This window comes from Lepisosteus platostomus, chromosome 2 (assembly GCF_059453375.1).
Source record: "Lepisosteus platostomus isolate fLepPlt1 chromosome 2, fLepPlt1.hap1, whole genome shotgun sequence".
Taxonomy (NCBI): Eukaryota; Metazoa; Chordata; class Actinopteri; order Semionotiformes; family Lepisosteidae; genus Lepisosteus; species Lepisosteus platostomus.
The window spans coordinates 81,015,362-81,033,740 of record NC_142612.1 but is presented as its reverse complement, the minus strand read 5'-3'; positions in this window follow the sequence as shown (position 1 = coordinate 81,033,740).

Here is an 18,379-nt window from a genome sequence, read left to right as displayed (position 1 = left end):
CCACTCATTCCTTTTGGTTTGGGGAATATGTCAAAATCCCATGCCCAGAGAACTTCAGATAGAGTTCGCGGAAATGCTCAGTGGACAACCCAGGCAGGGTAAGGATCAGCATTTCCACACTACTCAGAGAATTTTTATTTTCAGGGATGGATTTTTAGCCCAATTCAAGTTGAAGAAAAGTGGTTTCGTGAAAATCGCAGAAAATTTTTTTTCAGAAACTCCGGGGTGCCTGGAGGTCGCGGTGCACCACGCGACAGTTGTATTACAAATCCAAGTCACTCAGATCACATGAGCACCCAAGCATGCTTGAAACTCATTCAAATACAAGTGGTTCTATCTGTTGTCTTGATTGTTTCCCACTCATTCCTTTTGGTTTGGGGAATATGTCAAAATCCCATGCCCAGAGAACTTCAGATAGAGTTCGCGGAAATGCTCAGTGGACAACCCAGGCAGGGTAAGGATCAGCATTTCCACACTACTCAGAGAATTTTTATTTTCAGGGATGGATTTTTAGCCCAATTCAAGTTGAAGAAAAGTGGTTTCGTGAAAATCGCAGAAAATTTTTTTTCAGAAACTCCGGGGTGCCTGGAGGTCGCGGTGCACCACGCGACAGTTGTATTCCAAAACTGAGTCACTCAGATCACACGAGCACCCAAGCATGCTTGAAACTCATTCAAATGCAAGTGCTTCTATCTGTTGTCTTGATTGTTTCCCACTCATTCCTTTTGGTTTGGGGAATATGTCAAAATCCCATGCCCAGAGAACTTCAGATAGAGTTCGCGGAAATGCTCAGTGGACAACCCAGGCAGGGTAAGGATCAGCATTTCCACACTACTCAGAGAATTTTTATTTTCAGGGATGGATTTTTAGCCCAATTCAAGTTGAAGAAAAGTGGTTTCGTGAAAATCGCAGAAAATTTTTTTTCAGAAACTCCGGGGTGCCTGGAGGTCGCGGTGCACCACGCGACAGTTGTATTACAAAACTGAGTCACTCAGATCACACGAGTACCCAAGCATGCTTGAAACTCATTCAAATGCAAGTGCTTCTATCTGTTGTCTTGATTGTTTCCCACTCATTCCTTTTGGTTTGGGGAATATGTCAAAATCCCATGCCCAGAGAACTTCAGATAGAGTTCGCGGAAATGCTCAGTGGACAACCCAGGCAGGGTAAGGATCAGCATTTCCACACTACTCAGAGAATTTTTATTTTCAGGGATGGATTTTTAGCCCAATTCAAGTTGAAGAAAAGTGGTTTCGTGAAAATCGCAGAAAAATTTTTTTCAGAAACTCCGGGGTGCCTGGAGGTCGCGGTGCACCACGCGACAGTTGTATTCCAAAACTGAGTCACTCAGATCACACGAGCACCCAAGCATGCTTGAAACTCATTCAAATGCAAGTGCTTCTATCTGTTGTCTTGATTGTTTCCCACTCATTCCTTTTGGTTTGGGGAATATGTCAAAATCCCATGCCCAGAGAACTTCAGATAGAGTTCACGGAAATGCTCAGTGGACAACCCAGGCAGGGTAAGGATCAGCATTTCCACACTACTCAGAGAATTTTTATTTTCAGGGATGGATTTTTAGCCCAATTCAAGTTGAAGAAAAGTGGTTTCGTGAAAATCGCAGAAAATTTTTTTTCAGAAACTCCGGGGTGCCTGGAGGTCGTGGTGCACCACGCGACAGTTGTATTCCAAATCCAAGTCACACAGATCACACGAGCACCCAAGCATGCTTGAAACTCATTCAAATGCAAGTGCTTCTATCTGTTGTCTTGATTGTTTCCCACTCATTCCTTTTGGTTTGGGGAATATGTCAAAATCCCATGCCCAGAGAACTTCAGATAGAGTTCGCGGAAATGCTCAGTGGACAACCCAGGCAGGGTAAGGATCAGCATTTCCACACTACTCAGAGAATTTTTATTTTCAGGGATGGATTTTTAGCCCAATTCAAGTTGAAGAAAAGTGGTTTCGTGAAAATCGCAGAAATTTTTTTTTCAGAAACTCCGGGGTGCCTGGAGGTCGCGGTGCACCACGCGACAGTTGTATTCCAAAACTGAGTCACTCAGATCACACGAGCACCCAAGCATGCTTGAAACTCATTCAAATGCAAGTGCTTCTATCTGTTGTCTTGATTGTTTCCCACTCATTCCTTTTGGTTTGGGGAATATGTCAAAATCCCATGCCCAGAGAACTTCAGATAGAGTTCACGGAAATGCTCAGTGGACAACCCAGGCAGGGTAAGGATCAGCATTTCCACACTACTCAGAGAATTTTTATTTTCAGGGATGGATTTTTAGCCCAATTCAAGTTGAAGAAAAGTGGTTTCGTGAAAATCGCAGAAAATTTTTTTTCAGAAACTCCGGGGTGCCTGGAGGTCGTGGTGCACCACGCGACAGTTGTATTCCAAATCCAAGTCACTCAGATCACACGAGCACCCAAGCATGCTTGAAACTCATTCAAATACAAGTGGTTCTATCTGTTGTCTTGATTGTTTCCCACTCATTCCTTTTGGTTTGGGGAATATGTCAAAATCCCATGCCTAGAGAACTTCAGATAGAGTTCGCGGAAATGCTCAGTGGACAACCCAGGCAGGGTAAGGATCAGCATTTCCACACTACTCAGAGAATTTTTATTTTCAGGGATGGATTTTTAGCCCAATTCAAGTTGAAGAAAAGTGGTTTCGTGAAAATCGCAGAAAATTTTTTTTCAGAAACTCCGGGGTGCCTGGAGGTCGCGGTGCACCACGCGACAGTTGTATTCCAAAACTGAGTCACTCAGATCACACGAGCACCCAAGCATGCTTGAAACTCATTCAAATGCAAGTGCTTCTATCTGTTGTCTTGATTGTTTCCCACTCATTCCTTTTGGTTTGGGGAATATGTCAAAATCCCATGCCCAGAGAACTTCAGATAGAGTTCGCGGAAATGCTCAGTGGACAACCCAGGCAGGGTAAGGATCAGCATTTCCACACTACTCAGAGAATTTTTATTTTCAGGGATGGATTTTTAGCCCAATTCAAGTTGAAGAAAAGTGGTTTCGTGAAAATCGCAGAAAATTTTTTTTCAGAAACTCCGGGGTGCCTGGAGGTCGCGGTGCACCACGCGACAGTTGTATTACAAAACTGAGTCACTCAGATCACACGAGTACCCAAGCATGCTTGAAACTCATTCAAATGCAAGTGCTTCTATCTGTTGTCTTGATTGTTTCCCATTCATTCCTTTTGGTTTGGGGAATATGTCAAAATCCCATGCCCAGAGAACTTCAGATAGAGTTCGCGGAAATGCTCAGTGGACAACCCAGGCAGGGTAAGGATCAGCATTTCCACACTACTCAGAGAATTTTTATTTTCAGGGATGGATTTTTAGCCCAATTCAAGTTGAAGAAAAGTGGTTTCGTGAAAATCGCAGAAAAGTTTTTTTCAGAAACTCCGGGGTGCCTGGAGGTCGCGGTGCACCACGCGACAGTTGTATTCCAAAACTGAGTCACTCAGATCACACGAGCACCCAAGCATGCTTGAAACTCATTCAAATGCAAGTGCTTCTATCTGTTGTCTTGATTGTTTCCCACTCATTCCTTTTGGTTTGGGGAATATGTCAAAATCCCATGCCCAGAGAACTTCAGATAGAGTTCGCGGAAATGCTCAGTGGACAACACAGGCAGGGTAAGGATCAGCATTTCCACACTACTCAGAGAATTTTTATTTTCAGGGATGGATTTTTAGCCCAATTCAAGTTGAAGAAAAGTGGTTTCGTGAAAATCGCAGAAAATTTTTTTTCAGAAACTCCGGGGTGCCTGGAGGTCGCGGTGCACCACGCGACAGTTGTATTACAAATCCAAGTCACTCAGATCACATGAGCACCCAAGCATGCTTGAAACTCATTCAAATACAAGTGGTTCTATCTGTTGTCTTGATTGTTTCCCACTCATTCCTTTTGGTTTGGGGAATATGTCAAAATCCCATGCCCAGAGAACTTCAGATAGAGTTCGCGGAAATGCTCAGTGGACAACCCAGGCAGGGTAAGGATCAGCATTTCCACACTACTCAGAGAATTTTTATTTTCAGGGATGGATTTTTAGCCCAATTCAAGTTGAAGAAAAGTGGTTTCGTGAAAATCGCAGAAAATTTTTTTTCAGAAACTCCGGGGTGCCTGGAGGTCGCGGTGCACCACGCGACAGTTGTATTCCAAAACTGAGTCACTCAGATCACACGAGCACCCAAGCATGCTTGAAACTCATTCAAATGCAAGTGCTTCTATCTGTTGTCTTGATTGTTTCCCACTCATTCCTTTTGGTTTGGGGAATATGTCAAAATCCCATGCCCAGAGAACTTCAGATAGAGTTCGCGGAAATGCTCAGTGGACAACCCAGGCAGGGTAAGGATCAGCATTTCCACACTACTCAGAGAATTTTTATTTTCAGGGATGGATTTTTAGCCCAATTCAAGTTGAAGAAAAGTGGTTTCGTGAAAATCGCAGAAAATTTTTTTTCAGAAACTCCGGGGTGCCTGGAGGTCGAGGTGCACCACGCGACAGTTGTATTACAAAACTGAGTCACTCAGATCACACGAGTACCCAAGCATGCTTGAAACTCATTCAAATGCAAGTGCTTCTATCTGTTGTCTTGATTGTTTCCCACTCATTCCTTTTGGTTTGGGGAATATGTCAAAATCCCATGCCCAGAGAACTTCAGATAGAGTTCGCGGAAATGCTCAGTGGACAACACAGGCAGGGTAAGGATCAGCATTTCCACACTACTCAGAGATTTTTTATTTTCAGGGATGGATTTTTAGCCCAATTCAAGTTGAAGAAAAGTGGTTTCGTGAAAATCGCAGAAAATTTTTTTTCAGAAACTCCGGGGTGCCTGGAGGTCGCGGTGCACCACGCGACAGTTGTATTCCAAAACTGAGTCACTCAGATCACACGAGCACCCAAGCATGCTTGAAACTCATTCAAATGCAAGTGCTTCTATCTGTTGTCTTGATTGTTTCCCACTCATTCCTTTTGGTTTGGGGAATATGTCAAAATCCCATGCCCAGAGAACTTCAGATAGAGTTCACGGAAATGCTCAGTGGACAACCCAGGCAGGGTAAGGATCAGCATTTCCACACTACTCAGAGAATTTTTATTTTCAGGGATGGATTTTTAGCCCAATTCAAGTTGAAGAAAAGTGGTTTCGTGAAAATCGCAGAAAATTTTTTTTCAGAAACTCCGGGGTGCCTGGAGGTCGTGGTGCACCACGCGACAGTTGTATTCCAAATCCAAGTCACACAGATCACACGAGCACCCAAGCATGCTTGAAACTCATTCAAATGCAAGTGCTTCTATCTGTTGTCTTGATTGTTTCCCACTCATTCCTTTTGGTTTGGGGAATATGTCAAAATCCCATGCCCAGAGAACTTCAGATAGAGTTCGCGGAAATGCTCAGTGGACAACCCAGGCAGGGTAAGGATCAGCATTTCCACACTACTCAGAGAATTTTTATTTTCAGGGATGGATTTTTAGCCCAATTCAAGTTGAAGAAAAGTGGTTTCGTGAAAATCGCAGAAATTTTTTTTTCAGAAACTCCGGGGTGCCTGGAGGTCGCGGTGCACCACGCGACAGTTGTATTCCAAAACTGAGTCACTCAGATCACACGAGCACCCAAGCATGCTTGAAACTCATTCAAATGCAAGTGCTTCTATCTGTTGTCTTGATTGTTTCCCACTCATTCCTTTTGGTTTGGGGAATATGTCAAAATCCCATGCCCAGAGAACTTCAGATAGAGTTCGCGGAAATGCTCAGTGGACAACCCAGGCAGGGTAAGGATCAGCATTTCCACACTACTCAGAGAATTTTTATTTTCAGGGATGGATTTTTAGCCCAATTCAAGTTGAAGAAAAGTGGTTTCGTGAAAATCGCAGAAAATTTTTTTTCAGAAACTCCGGGGTGCCTGGAGGTCGCGGTGCACCACGCGACAGTTGTATTCCAAAACTGAGTCACTCAGATCACACGAGCACCCAAGCATGCTTGAAACTCATTCAAATGCAAGTGCTTCTATCTGTTGTCTTGATTGTTTCCCACTCATTCCTTTTGGTTTGGGGAATATGTCAAAATCCCATGCCCAGAGAACTTCAGATAGAGTTCGCGGAAATGCTCAGTGGACAACCCAGGCAGGGTAAGGATCAGCATTTCCACACTACTCAGAGAATTTTTATTTTCAGGGATGGATTTTTAGCCCAATTCAAGTTGAAGAAAAGTGGTTTCGTGAAAATCGCAGAAAATTTTTTTTCAGAAACTCCGGGGTGCCTGGAGGTCGCGGTGCACCACGCGACAGTTGTATTCCAAAACTGAGTCACTCAGATCACATGAGCACCCAAGCATGCTTGAAACTCATTCAAATGCAAGTGCTTCTATCTGTTGTCTTGATTGTTTCCCACTCATTCCTTTTGGTTTGGGGAATATGTCAAAATCCCATGCCCAGAGAACTTCAGATAGAGTTCGCGGAAATGCTCAGTGGACAACCCAGGCAGGGTAAGGATCAGCATTTCCACACTACTCAGAGAATTTTTATTTTCAGGGATGGATTTTTAGCCCAATTCAAGTTGAAGAAAAGTGGTTTCGTGAAAATCGCAGAAAATTTTTTTTCAGAAACTCCGGGGTGCCTGGAGGTCGCGGTGCACCACGCGACAGTTGTATTACAAATCCAAGTCACTCAGATCACATGAGCACCCAAGCATGCTTGAAACTCATTCAAATACAAGTGGTTCTATCTGTTGTCTTGATTGTTTCCCACTCATTCCTTTTGGTTTGGGGAATATGTCAAAATCCCATGCCCAGAGAACTTCAGATAGAGTTCGCGGAAATGCTCAGTGGACAACCCAGGCAGGGTAAGGATCAGCATTTCCACACTACTCAGAGAATTTTTATTTTCAGGGATGGATTTTTAGCCCAATTCAAGTTGAAGAAAAGTGGTTTCGTGAAAATCGCAGAAAATTTTTTTTCAGAAACTCCGGGGTGCCTGGAGGTCGCGGTGCACCACGCGACAGTTGTATTCCAAAACTGAGTCACTCAGATCACACGAGCACCCAAGCATGCTTGAAACTCATTCAAATGCAAGTGCTTCTATCTGTTGTCTTGATTGTTTCCCACTCATTCCTTTTGGTTTGGGGAATATGTCAAAATCCCATGCCCAGAGAACTTCAGATAGAGTTCGCGGAAATGCTCAGTGGACAACCCAGGCAGGGTAAGGATCAGCATTTCCACACTACTCAGAGAATTTTTATTTTCAGGGATGGATTTTTAGCCCAATTCAAGTTGAAGAAAAGTGGTTTCGTGAAAATCGCAGAAAATTTTTTTTCAGAAACTCCGGGGTGCCTGGAGGTCGCGGTGCACCACGCGACAGTTGTATTCCAAAACTGAGTCACTCAGATCACACGAGCACCCAAGCATGCTTGAAACTCATTCAAATGCAAGTGCTTCTATCTGTTGTCTTGATTGTTTCCCACTCATTCCTTTTGGTTTGGGGAATATGTCAAAATCCCATGCCCAGAGAACTTCAGATAGAGTTCGCGGAAATGCTCAGTGGACAACCCAGGCAGGGTAAGGATCAGCATTTCCACACTACTCAGAGAATTTTTATTTTCAGGGATGGATTTTTAGCCCAATTCAAGTTGAAGAAAAGTGGTTTCGTGAAAATCGCAGAAAATTTTTTTTCAGAAACTCCGGGGTGCCTGGAGGTCGCGGTGCACCACGCGACAGTTGTATTCCAAAACTGAGTCACTCAGATCACACGAGCACCCAAGCATGCTTGAAACTCATTCAAATGCAAGTGCTTCTATCTGTTGTCTTGATTGTTTCCCACTCATTCCTTTTGGTTTGGGGAATATGTCAAAATCCCATGCCCAGAGAACTTCAGATAGAGTTCGCGGAAATGCTCAGTGGACAACCCAGGCAGGGTAAGGATCAGCATTTCCACACTACTCAGAGAATTTTTATTTTCAGGGATGGATTTTTAGCCCAATTCAAGTTGAAGAAAAGTGGTTTCGTGAAAATCGCAGAAAATTTTTTTTCAGAAACTCCGGGGTGCCTGGAGGTCGCGGTGCACCACGCGACAGTTGTATTCCAAAACTGAGTCACTCAGATCACATGAGCACCCAAGCATGCTTGAAACTCATTCAAATGCAAGTGCTTCTATCTGTTGTCTTGATTGTTTCCCACTCATTCCTTTTGGTTTGGGGAATATGTCAAAATCCCATGCCCAGAGAACTTCAGATAGAGTTCGCGGAAATGCTCATTGGACAACCCAGGCAGGGTAAGGATCAGCATTTCCACACTACTCAGAGAATTTTTATTTTCAGGGATGGATTTTTAGCCCAATTCAAGTTGAAGAAAAGTGGTTTCGTGAAAATCGCAGAAAATTTTTTTTCAGAAACTCCGGGGTGCCTGGAGGTCGCGGTGCACCACGCGACAGTTGTATTACAAATCCAAGTCACTCAGATCACATGAGCACCCAAGCATGCTTGAAACTCATTCAAATACAAGTGGTTCTATCTGTTGTCTTGATTGTTTCCCACTCATTCCTTTTGGTTTGGGGAATATGTCAAAATCCCATGCCCAGAGAACTTCAGATAGAGTTCGCGGAAATGCTCAGTGGACAACCCAGGCAGGGTAAGGATCAGCATTTCCACACTACTCAGAGAATTTTTATTTTCAGGGATGGATTTTTAGCCCAATTCAAGTTGAAGAAAAGTGGTTTCGTGAAAATCGCAGAAAATTTTTTTTCAGAAACTCCGGGGTGCCTGGAGGTCGCGGTGCACCACGCGACAGTTGTATTCCAAAACTGAGTCACTCAGATCACACGAGCACCCAAGCATGCTTGAAACTCATTCAAATGCAAGTGCTTCTATCTGTTGTCTTGATTGTTTCCCACTCATTCCTTTTGGTTTGGGGAATATGTCAAAATCCCATGCCCAGAGAACTTCAGATAGAGTTCGCGGAAATGCTCAGTGGACAACCCAGGCAGGGTAAGGATCAGCATTTCCACACTACTCAGAGAATTTTTATTTTCAGGGATGGATTTTTAGCCCAATTCAAGTTGAAGAAAAGTGGTTTCGTGAAAATCGCAGAAAATTTTTTTTCAGAAACTCCGGGGTGCCTGGAGGTCGCGGTGTACCACGCGACAGTTGTATTCCAAATCCAAGTCACTCAGATCACACGAGCACCCAAGCATGCTTGAAACTCATTCAAATACAAGTGGTTCTATCTGTTGTCTTGATTGTTTCCCACTCATTCCTTTTGGTTTGGGGAATATGTCAAAATCCCATGCCCAGAGAACTTCAGATAGAGTTCGCGGAAATGCTCAGTGGACAACCCAGGCAGGGTAAGGATCAGCATTTCCACACTACTCAGAGAATTTTTATTTTCAGGGATGGATTTTTAGCCCAATTCAAGTTGAAGAAAAGTGGTTTCGTGAAAATCGCAGAAAATTTTTTTTCAGAAACTCCGGGGTGCCTGGAGGTCGCGGTGCACCACGCGACAGTTGTATTCCAAAACTGAGTCACTCAGATCACACGAGCACCCAAGCATGCTTGAAACTCATTCAAATGCAAGTGCTTCTATCTGTTGTCTTGATTGTTTCCCACTCATTCCTTTTGGTTTGGGGAATATGTCAAAATCCCATGCCCAGAGAACTTCAGATAGAGTTCGCGGAAATGCTCAGTGGACAACCCAGGCAGGGTAAGGATCAGCATTTCCACACTACTCAGAGAATTTTTATTTTCAGGGATGGATTTTTAGCCCAATTCAAGTTGAAGAAAAGTGGTTTCGTGAAAATCGCAGAAAATTTTTTTTCAGAAACTCCGGGGTGCCTGGAGGTCGCGGTGCACCACGCGACAGTTGTATTCCAAATCCAAGTCACTCAGATCACACGAGCACCCAAGCATGCTTGAAACTCATTCAAATACAAGTGGTTCTATCTGTTGTCTTGATTGTTTCCCACTCATTCCTTTTGGTTTGGGGAATATGTCAAAATCCCATGCCCAGAGAACTTCAGATAGAGTTCGCGGAAATGCTCAGTGGACAACCCAGGCAGGGTAAGGATCAGCATTTCCACACTACTCAGAGAATTTTTATTTTCAGGGATGGATTTTTAGCCCAATTCAAGTTGAAGAAAAGTGGTTTCGTGAAAATCGCAGAAAATTTTTTTTCAGAAACTCCGGGGTGCCTGGAGGTCGCGGTGCACCACGCGACAGTTGTATTCCAAAACTGAGTCACTCAGATCACACGAGCACCCAAGCATGCTTGAAACTCATTCAAATGCAAGTGCTTCTATCTCTTGTCTTGATTGTTTCCCACTCATTCCTTTTGGTTTGGGGAATATGTCAAAATCCCATGCCCAGAGAACTTCAGATAGAGTTCGCGGAAATGCTCAGTGGACAACCCAGGCAGGGTAAGGATCAGCATTTCCACACTACTCAGAGAATTTTTATTTTCAGGGATGGATTTTTAGCCCAATTCAAGTTGAAGAAAAGTGGTTTCGTGAAAATCGCAGAAAATTTTTTTTCAGAAACTCCGGGGTGCCTGGAGGTCGCGGTGCACCACGCGACAGTTGTATTCCAAAACTGAGTCACTCAGATCACACGAGCACCCAAGCATGCTTGAAACTCATTCAAATGCAAGTGCTTCTATCTGTTGTCTTGATTGTTTCCCACTCATTCCTTTTGGTTTGGGGAATATGTCAAAATCCCATGCCCAGAGAACTTCAGATAGAGTTCGCGGAAATGCTCAGTGGACAACCCAGGCAGGGTAAGGATCAGCATTTCCACACTACTCAGAGAATTTTTATTTTCAGGGATGGATTTTTAGCCCAATTCAAGTTGAAGAAAAGTGGTTTCGTGAAAATCGCAGAAAATTTTTTTTCAGAAACTCCGGGGTGCCTGGAGGTCGCGGTGCACCACGCGACAGTTGTATTCCAAAACTGAGTCACTCAGATCACACGAGCACCCAAGCATGCTTGAAACTCAATCAAATGCAAGTGCTTCTATCTGTTGTCTTGATTGTTTCCCACTCATTCCTTTTGGTTTGGGGAATATGTCAAAATCCCATGCCCAGAGAACTTCAGATAGAGTTCGCGGAAATGCTCAGTGGACAACCCAGGCAGGGTAAGGATCAGCATTTCCACACTACTCAGAGAATTTTTATTTTCAGGGATGGATTTTTAGCCCAATTCAAGTTGAAGAAAAGTGGTTTCGTGAAAATCGCAGAAAATTTTTTTTCAGAAACTCCGGGGTGCCTGGAGGTCGCGGTGCACCACGCGACAGTTGTATTCCAAAACTGAGTCACTCAGATCACACGAGCACCCAAGCATGCTTGAAACTCATTCAAATGCAAGTGCTTCTATCTGTTGTCTTGATTGTTTCCCACTCATTCCTTTTGGTTTGGGGAATATGTCAAAATCCCATGCCCAGAGAACTTCAGATAGAGTTCGCGGAAATGCTCAGTGGACAACCCAGGCAGGGTAAGGATCAGCATTTCCACACTACTCAGAGAATTTTTATTTTCAGGGATGGATTTTTAGCCCAATTCAAGTTGAAGAAAAGTGGTTTCGTGAAAATCGCAGAAAATTTTTTTTCAGAAACTCCGGGGTGCCTGGAGGTCGCGGTGCACCACGCGACAGTTGTATTCCAAAACTGAGTCACTCAGATCACACGAGCACCCAAGCATGCTTGAAACTCATTCAAATGCAAGTGCTTCTATCTGTTGTCTTGATTGTTTCCCACTCATTCCTTTTGGTTTGGGGAATATGTCAAAATCCCATGCCCAGAGAACTTCAGATAGAGTTCGCGGAAATGCTCAGTGGACAACCCAGGCAGGGTAAGGATCAGCATTTCCACACTACTCAGAGAATTTTTATTTTCAGGGATGGATTTTTAGCCCAATTCAAGTTGAAGAAAAGTGGTTTCGTGAAAATCGCAGAAAATTTTTTTTCAGAAACTCCGGGGTGCCTGGAGGTCGCGGTGCACCACGCGACAGTTGTATTCCAAATCCAAGTCACTCAGATCACACGAGCACCCAAGCATGCTTGAAACTCATTCAAATACAAGTGGTTCTATCTGTTGTCTTGATTGTTTCCCACTCATTCCTTTTGGTTTGGGGAATATGTCAAAATCCCATGCCCAGAGAACTTCAGATAGAGTTCGCGGAAATGCTCAGTGGACAACCCAGGCAGGGTAAGGATCAGCATTTCCACACTACTCAGAGAATTTTTATTTTCAGGGATGGATTTTTAGCCCAATTCAAGTTGAAGAAAAGTGGTTTCGTGAAAATCGCAGAAAATTTTTTTTCAGAAACTCCGGGGTGCCTGGAGGTCGCGGTGCACCACGCGACAGTTGTATTCCAAAACTGAGTCACTCAGATCACACGAGCACCCAAGCATGCTTGAAACTCATTCAAATGCAAGTGCTTCTATCTGTTGTCTTGATTGTTTCCCACTCATTCCTTTTGGTTTGGGGAATATGTCAAAATCCCATGCCCAGAGAACTTCAGATAGAGTTCGCGGAAATGCTCAGTGGACAACCCAGGCAGGGTAAGGATCAGCATTTCCACACTACTCAGAGAATTTTTATTTTCAGGGATGGATTTTTAGCCCAATTCAAGTTGAAGAAAAGTGGTTTCGTGAAAATCGCAGAAAAATTTTTTTCAGAAACTCCGGGGTGCCTGGAGGTCGCGGTGCACCACGCGACAGTTGTATTCCAAAACGGAGTCACTCAGATCACACGAGCACCCAAGCATGCTTGAAACTCATTCAAATGCAAGTGCTTCTATCTGTTGTCTTGATTGTTTCCCACTCATTCCTTTTGGTTTGGGGAATATGTCAAAATCCCATGCCCAGAGAACTTCAGATAGAGTTCGCGGAAATGCTCAGTGGACAACCCAGGCAGGGTAAGGATCAGCATTTCCACACTACTCAGAGAATTTTTATTTTCAGGGATGGATTTTTAGCCCAATTCAAGTTGAAGAAAAGTGGTTTCGTGAAAATCGCAGAAAATTTTTTTTCAGAAACTCCGGGGTGCCTGGAGGTCGCGGTGCACCACGCGACAGTTGTATTCCAAAACTGAGTCACTCAGATCACACGAGCACCCAAGCATGCTTGAAACTCATTCAAATGCAAGTGCTTCTATCTGTTGTCTTGATTGTTTCCCACTCATTCCTTTTGGTTTGGGGAATATGTCAAAATCCCATGCCCAGAGAACTTCAGATAGAGTTCACGGAAATGCTCAGTGGACAACCCAGGCAGGGTAAGGATCAGCATTTCCACACTACTCAGAGAATTTTTATTTTCAGGGATGGATTTTTAGCCCAATTCAAGTTGAAGAAAAGTGGTTTCGTGAAAATCGCAGAAAATTTTTTTTCAGAAACTCCGGGGTGCCTGGAGGTCGTGGTGCACCACGCGACAGTTGTATTCCAAATCCAAGTCACTCAGATCACACGAGCACCCAAGCATGCTTGAAACTCATTCAAATACAAGTGGTTCTATCTGTTGTCTTGATTGTTTCCCACTCATTCCTTTTGGTTTGGGGAATATGTCAAAATCCCATGCCTAGAGAACTTCAGATAGAGTTCGCGGAAATGCTCAGTGGACAACCCAGGCAGGGTAAGGATCAGCATTTCCACACTACTCAGAGAATTTTTATTTTCAGGGATGGATTTTTAGCCCAATTCAAGTTGAAGAAAAGTGGTTTCGTGAAAATCGCAGAAAATTTTTTTTCAGAAACTCCGGGGTGCCTGGAGGTCGCAGTGCACCACGCGACAGTTGTATTCCAAAACTGAGTCACTCAGATCACACGAGCACCCAAGCATGCTTGAAACTCATTCAAATGCAAGTGCTTCTATCTGTTGTCTTGATTGTTTCCCACTCATTCCTTTTGGTTTGGGGAATATGTCAAAATCCCATGCCCAGAGAACTTCAGATAGAGTTCGCGGAAATGCTCAGTGGACAACCCAGGCAGGGTAAGGATCAGCATTTCCACACTACTCAGAGAATTTTTATTTTCAGGGATGGATTTTTAGCCCAATTCAAGTTGAAGAAAAGTGGTTTCGTGAAAATCGCAGAAAATTTTTTTTCAGAAACTCCGGGGTGCCTGGAGGTCGCGGTGCACCACGCGACAGTTGTATTACAAATCCAAGTCACTCAGATCACATGAGCACCCAAGCATGCTTGAAACTCATTCAAATACAAGTGGTTCTATCTGTTGTCTTGATTGTTTCCCACTCATTCCTTTTGGTTTGGGGAATATGTCAAAATCCCATGCCCAGAGAACTTCAGATAGAGTTCGCGGAAATGCTCAGTGGACAACCCAGGCAGGGTAAGGATCAGCATTTCCACACTACTCAGAGAATTTTTATTTTCAGGGATGGATTTTTAGCCCAATTCAAGTTGAAGAAAAGTGGTTTCGTGAAAATCGCAGAAAATTTTTTTTCAGAAACTCCGGGGTGCCTGGAGGTCGCGGTGCACCACGCGACAGTTGTATTCCAAAACTGAGTCACTCAGATCACACGAGCACCCAAGCATGCTTGAAACTCATTCAAATGCAAGTGCTTCTATCTGTTGTCTTGATTGTTTCCCACTCATTCCTTTTGGTTTGGGGAATATGTCAAAATCCCATGCCCAGAGAACTTCAGATAGAGTTCGCGGAAATGCTCAGTGGACAACCCAGGCAGGGTAAGGATCAGCATTTCCACACTACTCAGAGAATTTTTATTTTCAGGGATGGATTTTTAGCCCAATTCAAGCTGAAGAAAAGTGGTTTCGTGAAAATCGCAGAAAATTTTTTTTCAGAAACTCCGGGGTGCCTGGAGGTCGCGGTGCACCACGCGACAGTTGTATTCCAAATCCAAGTCACTCAGATCACACGAGCACCCAAGCATGCTTGAAACTCATTCAAATACAAGTGGTTCTATCTGTTGTCTTGATTGTTTCCCACTCATTCCTTTTGGTTTGGGGAATATGTCAAAATCCCATGCCCAGAGAACTTCAGATAGAGTTCGCGGAAATGCTCAGTGGACAACCCAGGCAGGGTAAGGATCAGCATTTCCACACTACTCAGAGAATTTTTATTTTCAGGGATGGATTTTTAGCCCAATTCAAGTTGAAGAAAAGTGGTTTCGTGAAAATCGCAGAAAATTTTTTTTCAGAAACTCCGGGGTGCCTGGAGGTCGCGGTGCACCACGCGACAGTTGTATTCCAAAACTGAGTCACTCAGATCACACGAGCACCCAAGCATGCTTGAAACTCATTCAAATGCAAGTGCTTCTATCTGTTGTCTTGATTGTTTCCCACTCATTCCTTTTGGTTTGGGGAATATGTCAAAATCCCATGCCCAGAGAACTTCAGATAGAGTTCGCGGAAATGCTCAGTGGACAACCCAGGCAGGGTAAGGATCAGCATTTCCACACTACTCAGAGAATTTTTATTTTCAGGGATGGATTTTTAGCCCAATTCAAGTTGAAGAAAAGTGGTTTCGTGAAAATCGCAGAAAAATTTTTTTCAGAAACTCCGGGGTGCCTGGAGGTCGCGGTGCACCACGCGACAGTTGTATTCCAAAACTGAGTCACTCAGATCACACGAGCACCCAAGCATGCTTGAAACTCATTCAAATGCAAGTGCTTCTATCTGTTGTCTTGATTGTTTCCCACTCATTCCTTTTGGTTTGGGGAATATGTCAAAATCCCATGCCCAGAGAACTTCAGATAGAGTTCGCGGAAATGCTCAGTGGACAACCCAGGCAGGGTAAGGATCAGCATTTCCACACTACTCAGAGAATTTTTATTTTCAGGGATGGATTTTTAGCCCAATTCAAGTTGAAGAAAAGTGGTTTCGTGAAAATCGCAGAAAATTTTTTTTCAGAAACTCCGGGGTGCCTGGAGGTCGTGGTGCACCACGCGACAGTTGTATTCCAAATCCAAGTCACTCAGATCACACGAGCACCCAAGCATGCTTGAAACTCATTCAAATACAAGTGGTTCTATCTGTTGTCTTGATTGTTTCCCACTCATTCCTTTTGGTTTGGGGAATATGTCAAAATCCCATGCCTAGAGAACTTCAGATAGAGTTCGCGGAAATGCTCAGTGGACAACCCAGGCAGGGTAAGGATCAGCATTTCCACACTACTCAGAGAATTTTTATTTTCAGGGATGGATTTTTAGCCCAATTCAAGTTGAAGAAAAGTGGTTTCGTGAAAATCGCAGAAAATTTTTTTTCAGAAACTCCGGGGTGCCTGGAGGTCGCGGTGCACCACGCGACAGTTGTATTCCAAAACTGAGTCACTCAGATCACACGAGCACCCAAGCATGCTTGAAACTCATTCAAATGCAAGTGCTTCTATCTGTTGTCTTGATTGTTTCCCACTCATTCCTTTTGGTTTGGGGAATATGTCAAAATCCCATGCCCAGAGAACTTCAGATAGAGTTCGCGGAAATGCTCAGTGGACAACCCAGGCAGGGTAAGGATCAGCATTTCCACACTACTCAGAGAATTTTTATTTTCAGGGATGGATTTTTAGCCCAATTCAAGTTGAAGAAAAGTGGTTTCGTGAAAATCGCAGAAATTTTTTTTTCAGAAACTCCAGGGTGCCTGGAGGTCGCGGTGCACCACGCGACAGTTGTATTCCAAATCCAAGTCACTCAGATCACACGAGCACCCAAGCATGCTTGAAACTCATTCAAATACAAGTGGTTCTATCTGTTGTCTTGATTGTTTCCCACTCATTCCTTTTGGTTTGGGGAATATGTCAAAATCCCATGCCCAGAGAACTTCAGATAGAGTTCGCGGAAATGCTCAGTGGACAACCCAGGCAGGGTAAGGATCAGCATTTCCACACTACTCAGAGAATTTTTATTTTCAGGGATGGATTTTTAGCCCAATTCAAGTTGAAGAAAAGTGGTTTCGTGAAAATCGCAGAAAATTTTTTTTCAGAAACTCCGGGGTGCCTGGAGGTCGCGGTGCACCACGCGACAGTTGTATTCCAAAACTGAGTCACTCAGATCACACGAGCACCCAAGTATGCTTGAAACTCATTCAAATGCAAGTGCTTCTATCTGTTGTCTTGATTGTTTCCCACTCATTCCTTTTGGTTTGGGGAATATGTCAAAATCCCATGCCCAGAGAACTTCAGATAGAGTTCGCGGAAATGCTCAGTGGACAACCCAGGCAGGGTAAGGATCAGCATTTCCACACTACTCAGAGAATTTTTATTTTCAGGGATGGATTTTTAGCCCAATTCAAGTTGAAGAAAAGTGGTTTCGTGAAAATCGCAGAAAATTTTTTTTCAGAAACTCCGGGGTGCCTGGAGGTCGCGGTGCACCACGCGACAGTTGTATTACAAATCCAAGTCACTCAGATCACATGAGCACCCAAGCATGCTTGAAACTCATTCAAATACAAGTGGTTCTATCTGTTGTCTTGATTGTTTCCCACTCATTCTTTTGGTTTGGGGAATATGTCAAAATCCCATGCCCAGAGAACTTCAGATAGAGTTCGCGGAAATGCTCAGTGGACAACCCAGGCAGGGTAAGGATCAGCATTTCCACACTACTCAGAGAATTTTTATTTTCAGGGATGGATTTTTAGCCCAATTCAAGTTGAAGAAAAGTGGTTTCGTGAAAATCGCAGAAAATTTTTTTTCAGAAACTCCGGGGTGCCTGGAGGTCGCGGTGCACCACGCGACAGTTGTATTCCAAAACTGAGTCACTCAGATCACACGAGCACCCAAGCATGCTTGAAACTCATTCAAATGCAAGTGCTTCTATCTGTTGTCTTGATTGTTTCCCACTCATTCCTTTTGGTTTGGGGAATATGTCAAAATCCCATGCCCAGAGAACTTCAGATAGAGTTCGCGGAAATGCTCAGTGGACAACCCAGGCAGGGTAAGGATCAGCATTTCCACACTACTCAGAGAATTTTTATTTTCAGGGATGGATTTTTAGCCCAATTCAAGTTGAAGAAAAGTGGTTTCGTGAAAATCGCAGAAAATTTTTTTTCAGAAACTCCGGGGTGCCTGGAGGTCGCGGTGCACCACGCGACAGTTGTATTCCAAATCCAAGTCACTCAGATCACACGAGCACCCAAGCATGCTTGAAACTCATTCAAATACAAGTGGTTCTATCTGTTGTCTTGATTGTTTCCCACTCATTCCTTTTGGTTTGGGGAATATGTCAAAATCCCATGCCCAGAGAACTTCAGATAGAGTTCGCGGAAATGCTCAGTGGACAACCCAGGCAGGGTAAGGATCAGCATTTCCACACTACTCAGAGAATTTTTATTTTCAGGGATGGATTTTTAGCCCAATTCAAGTTGAAGAAAAGTGGTTTCGTGAAAATCGCAGAAAATTTTTTTTCAGAAACTCCGG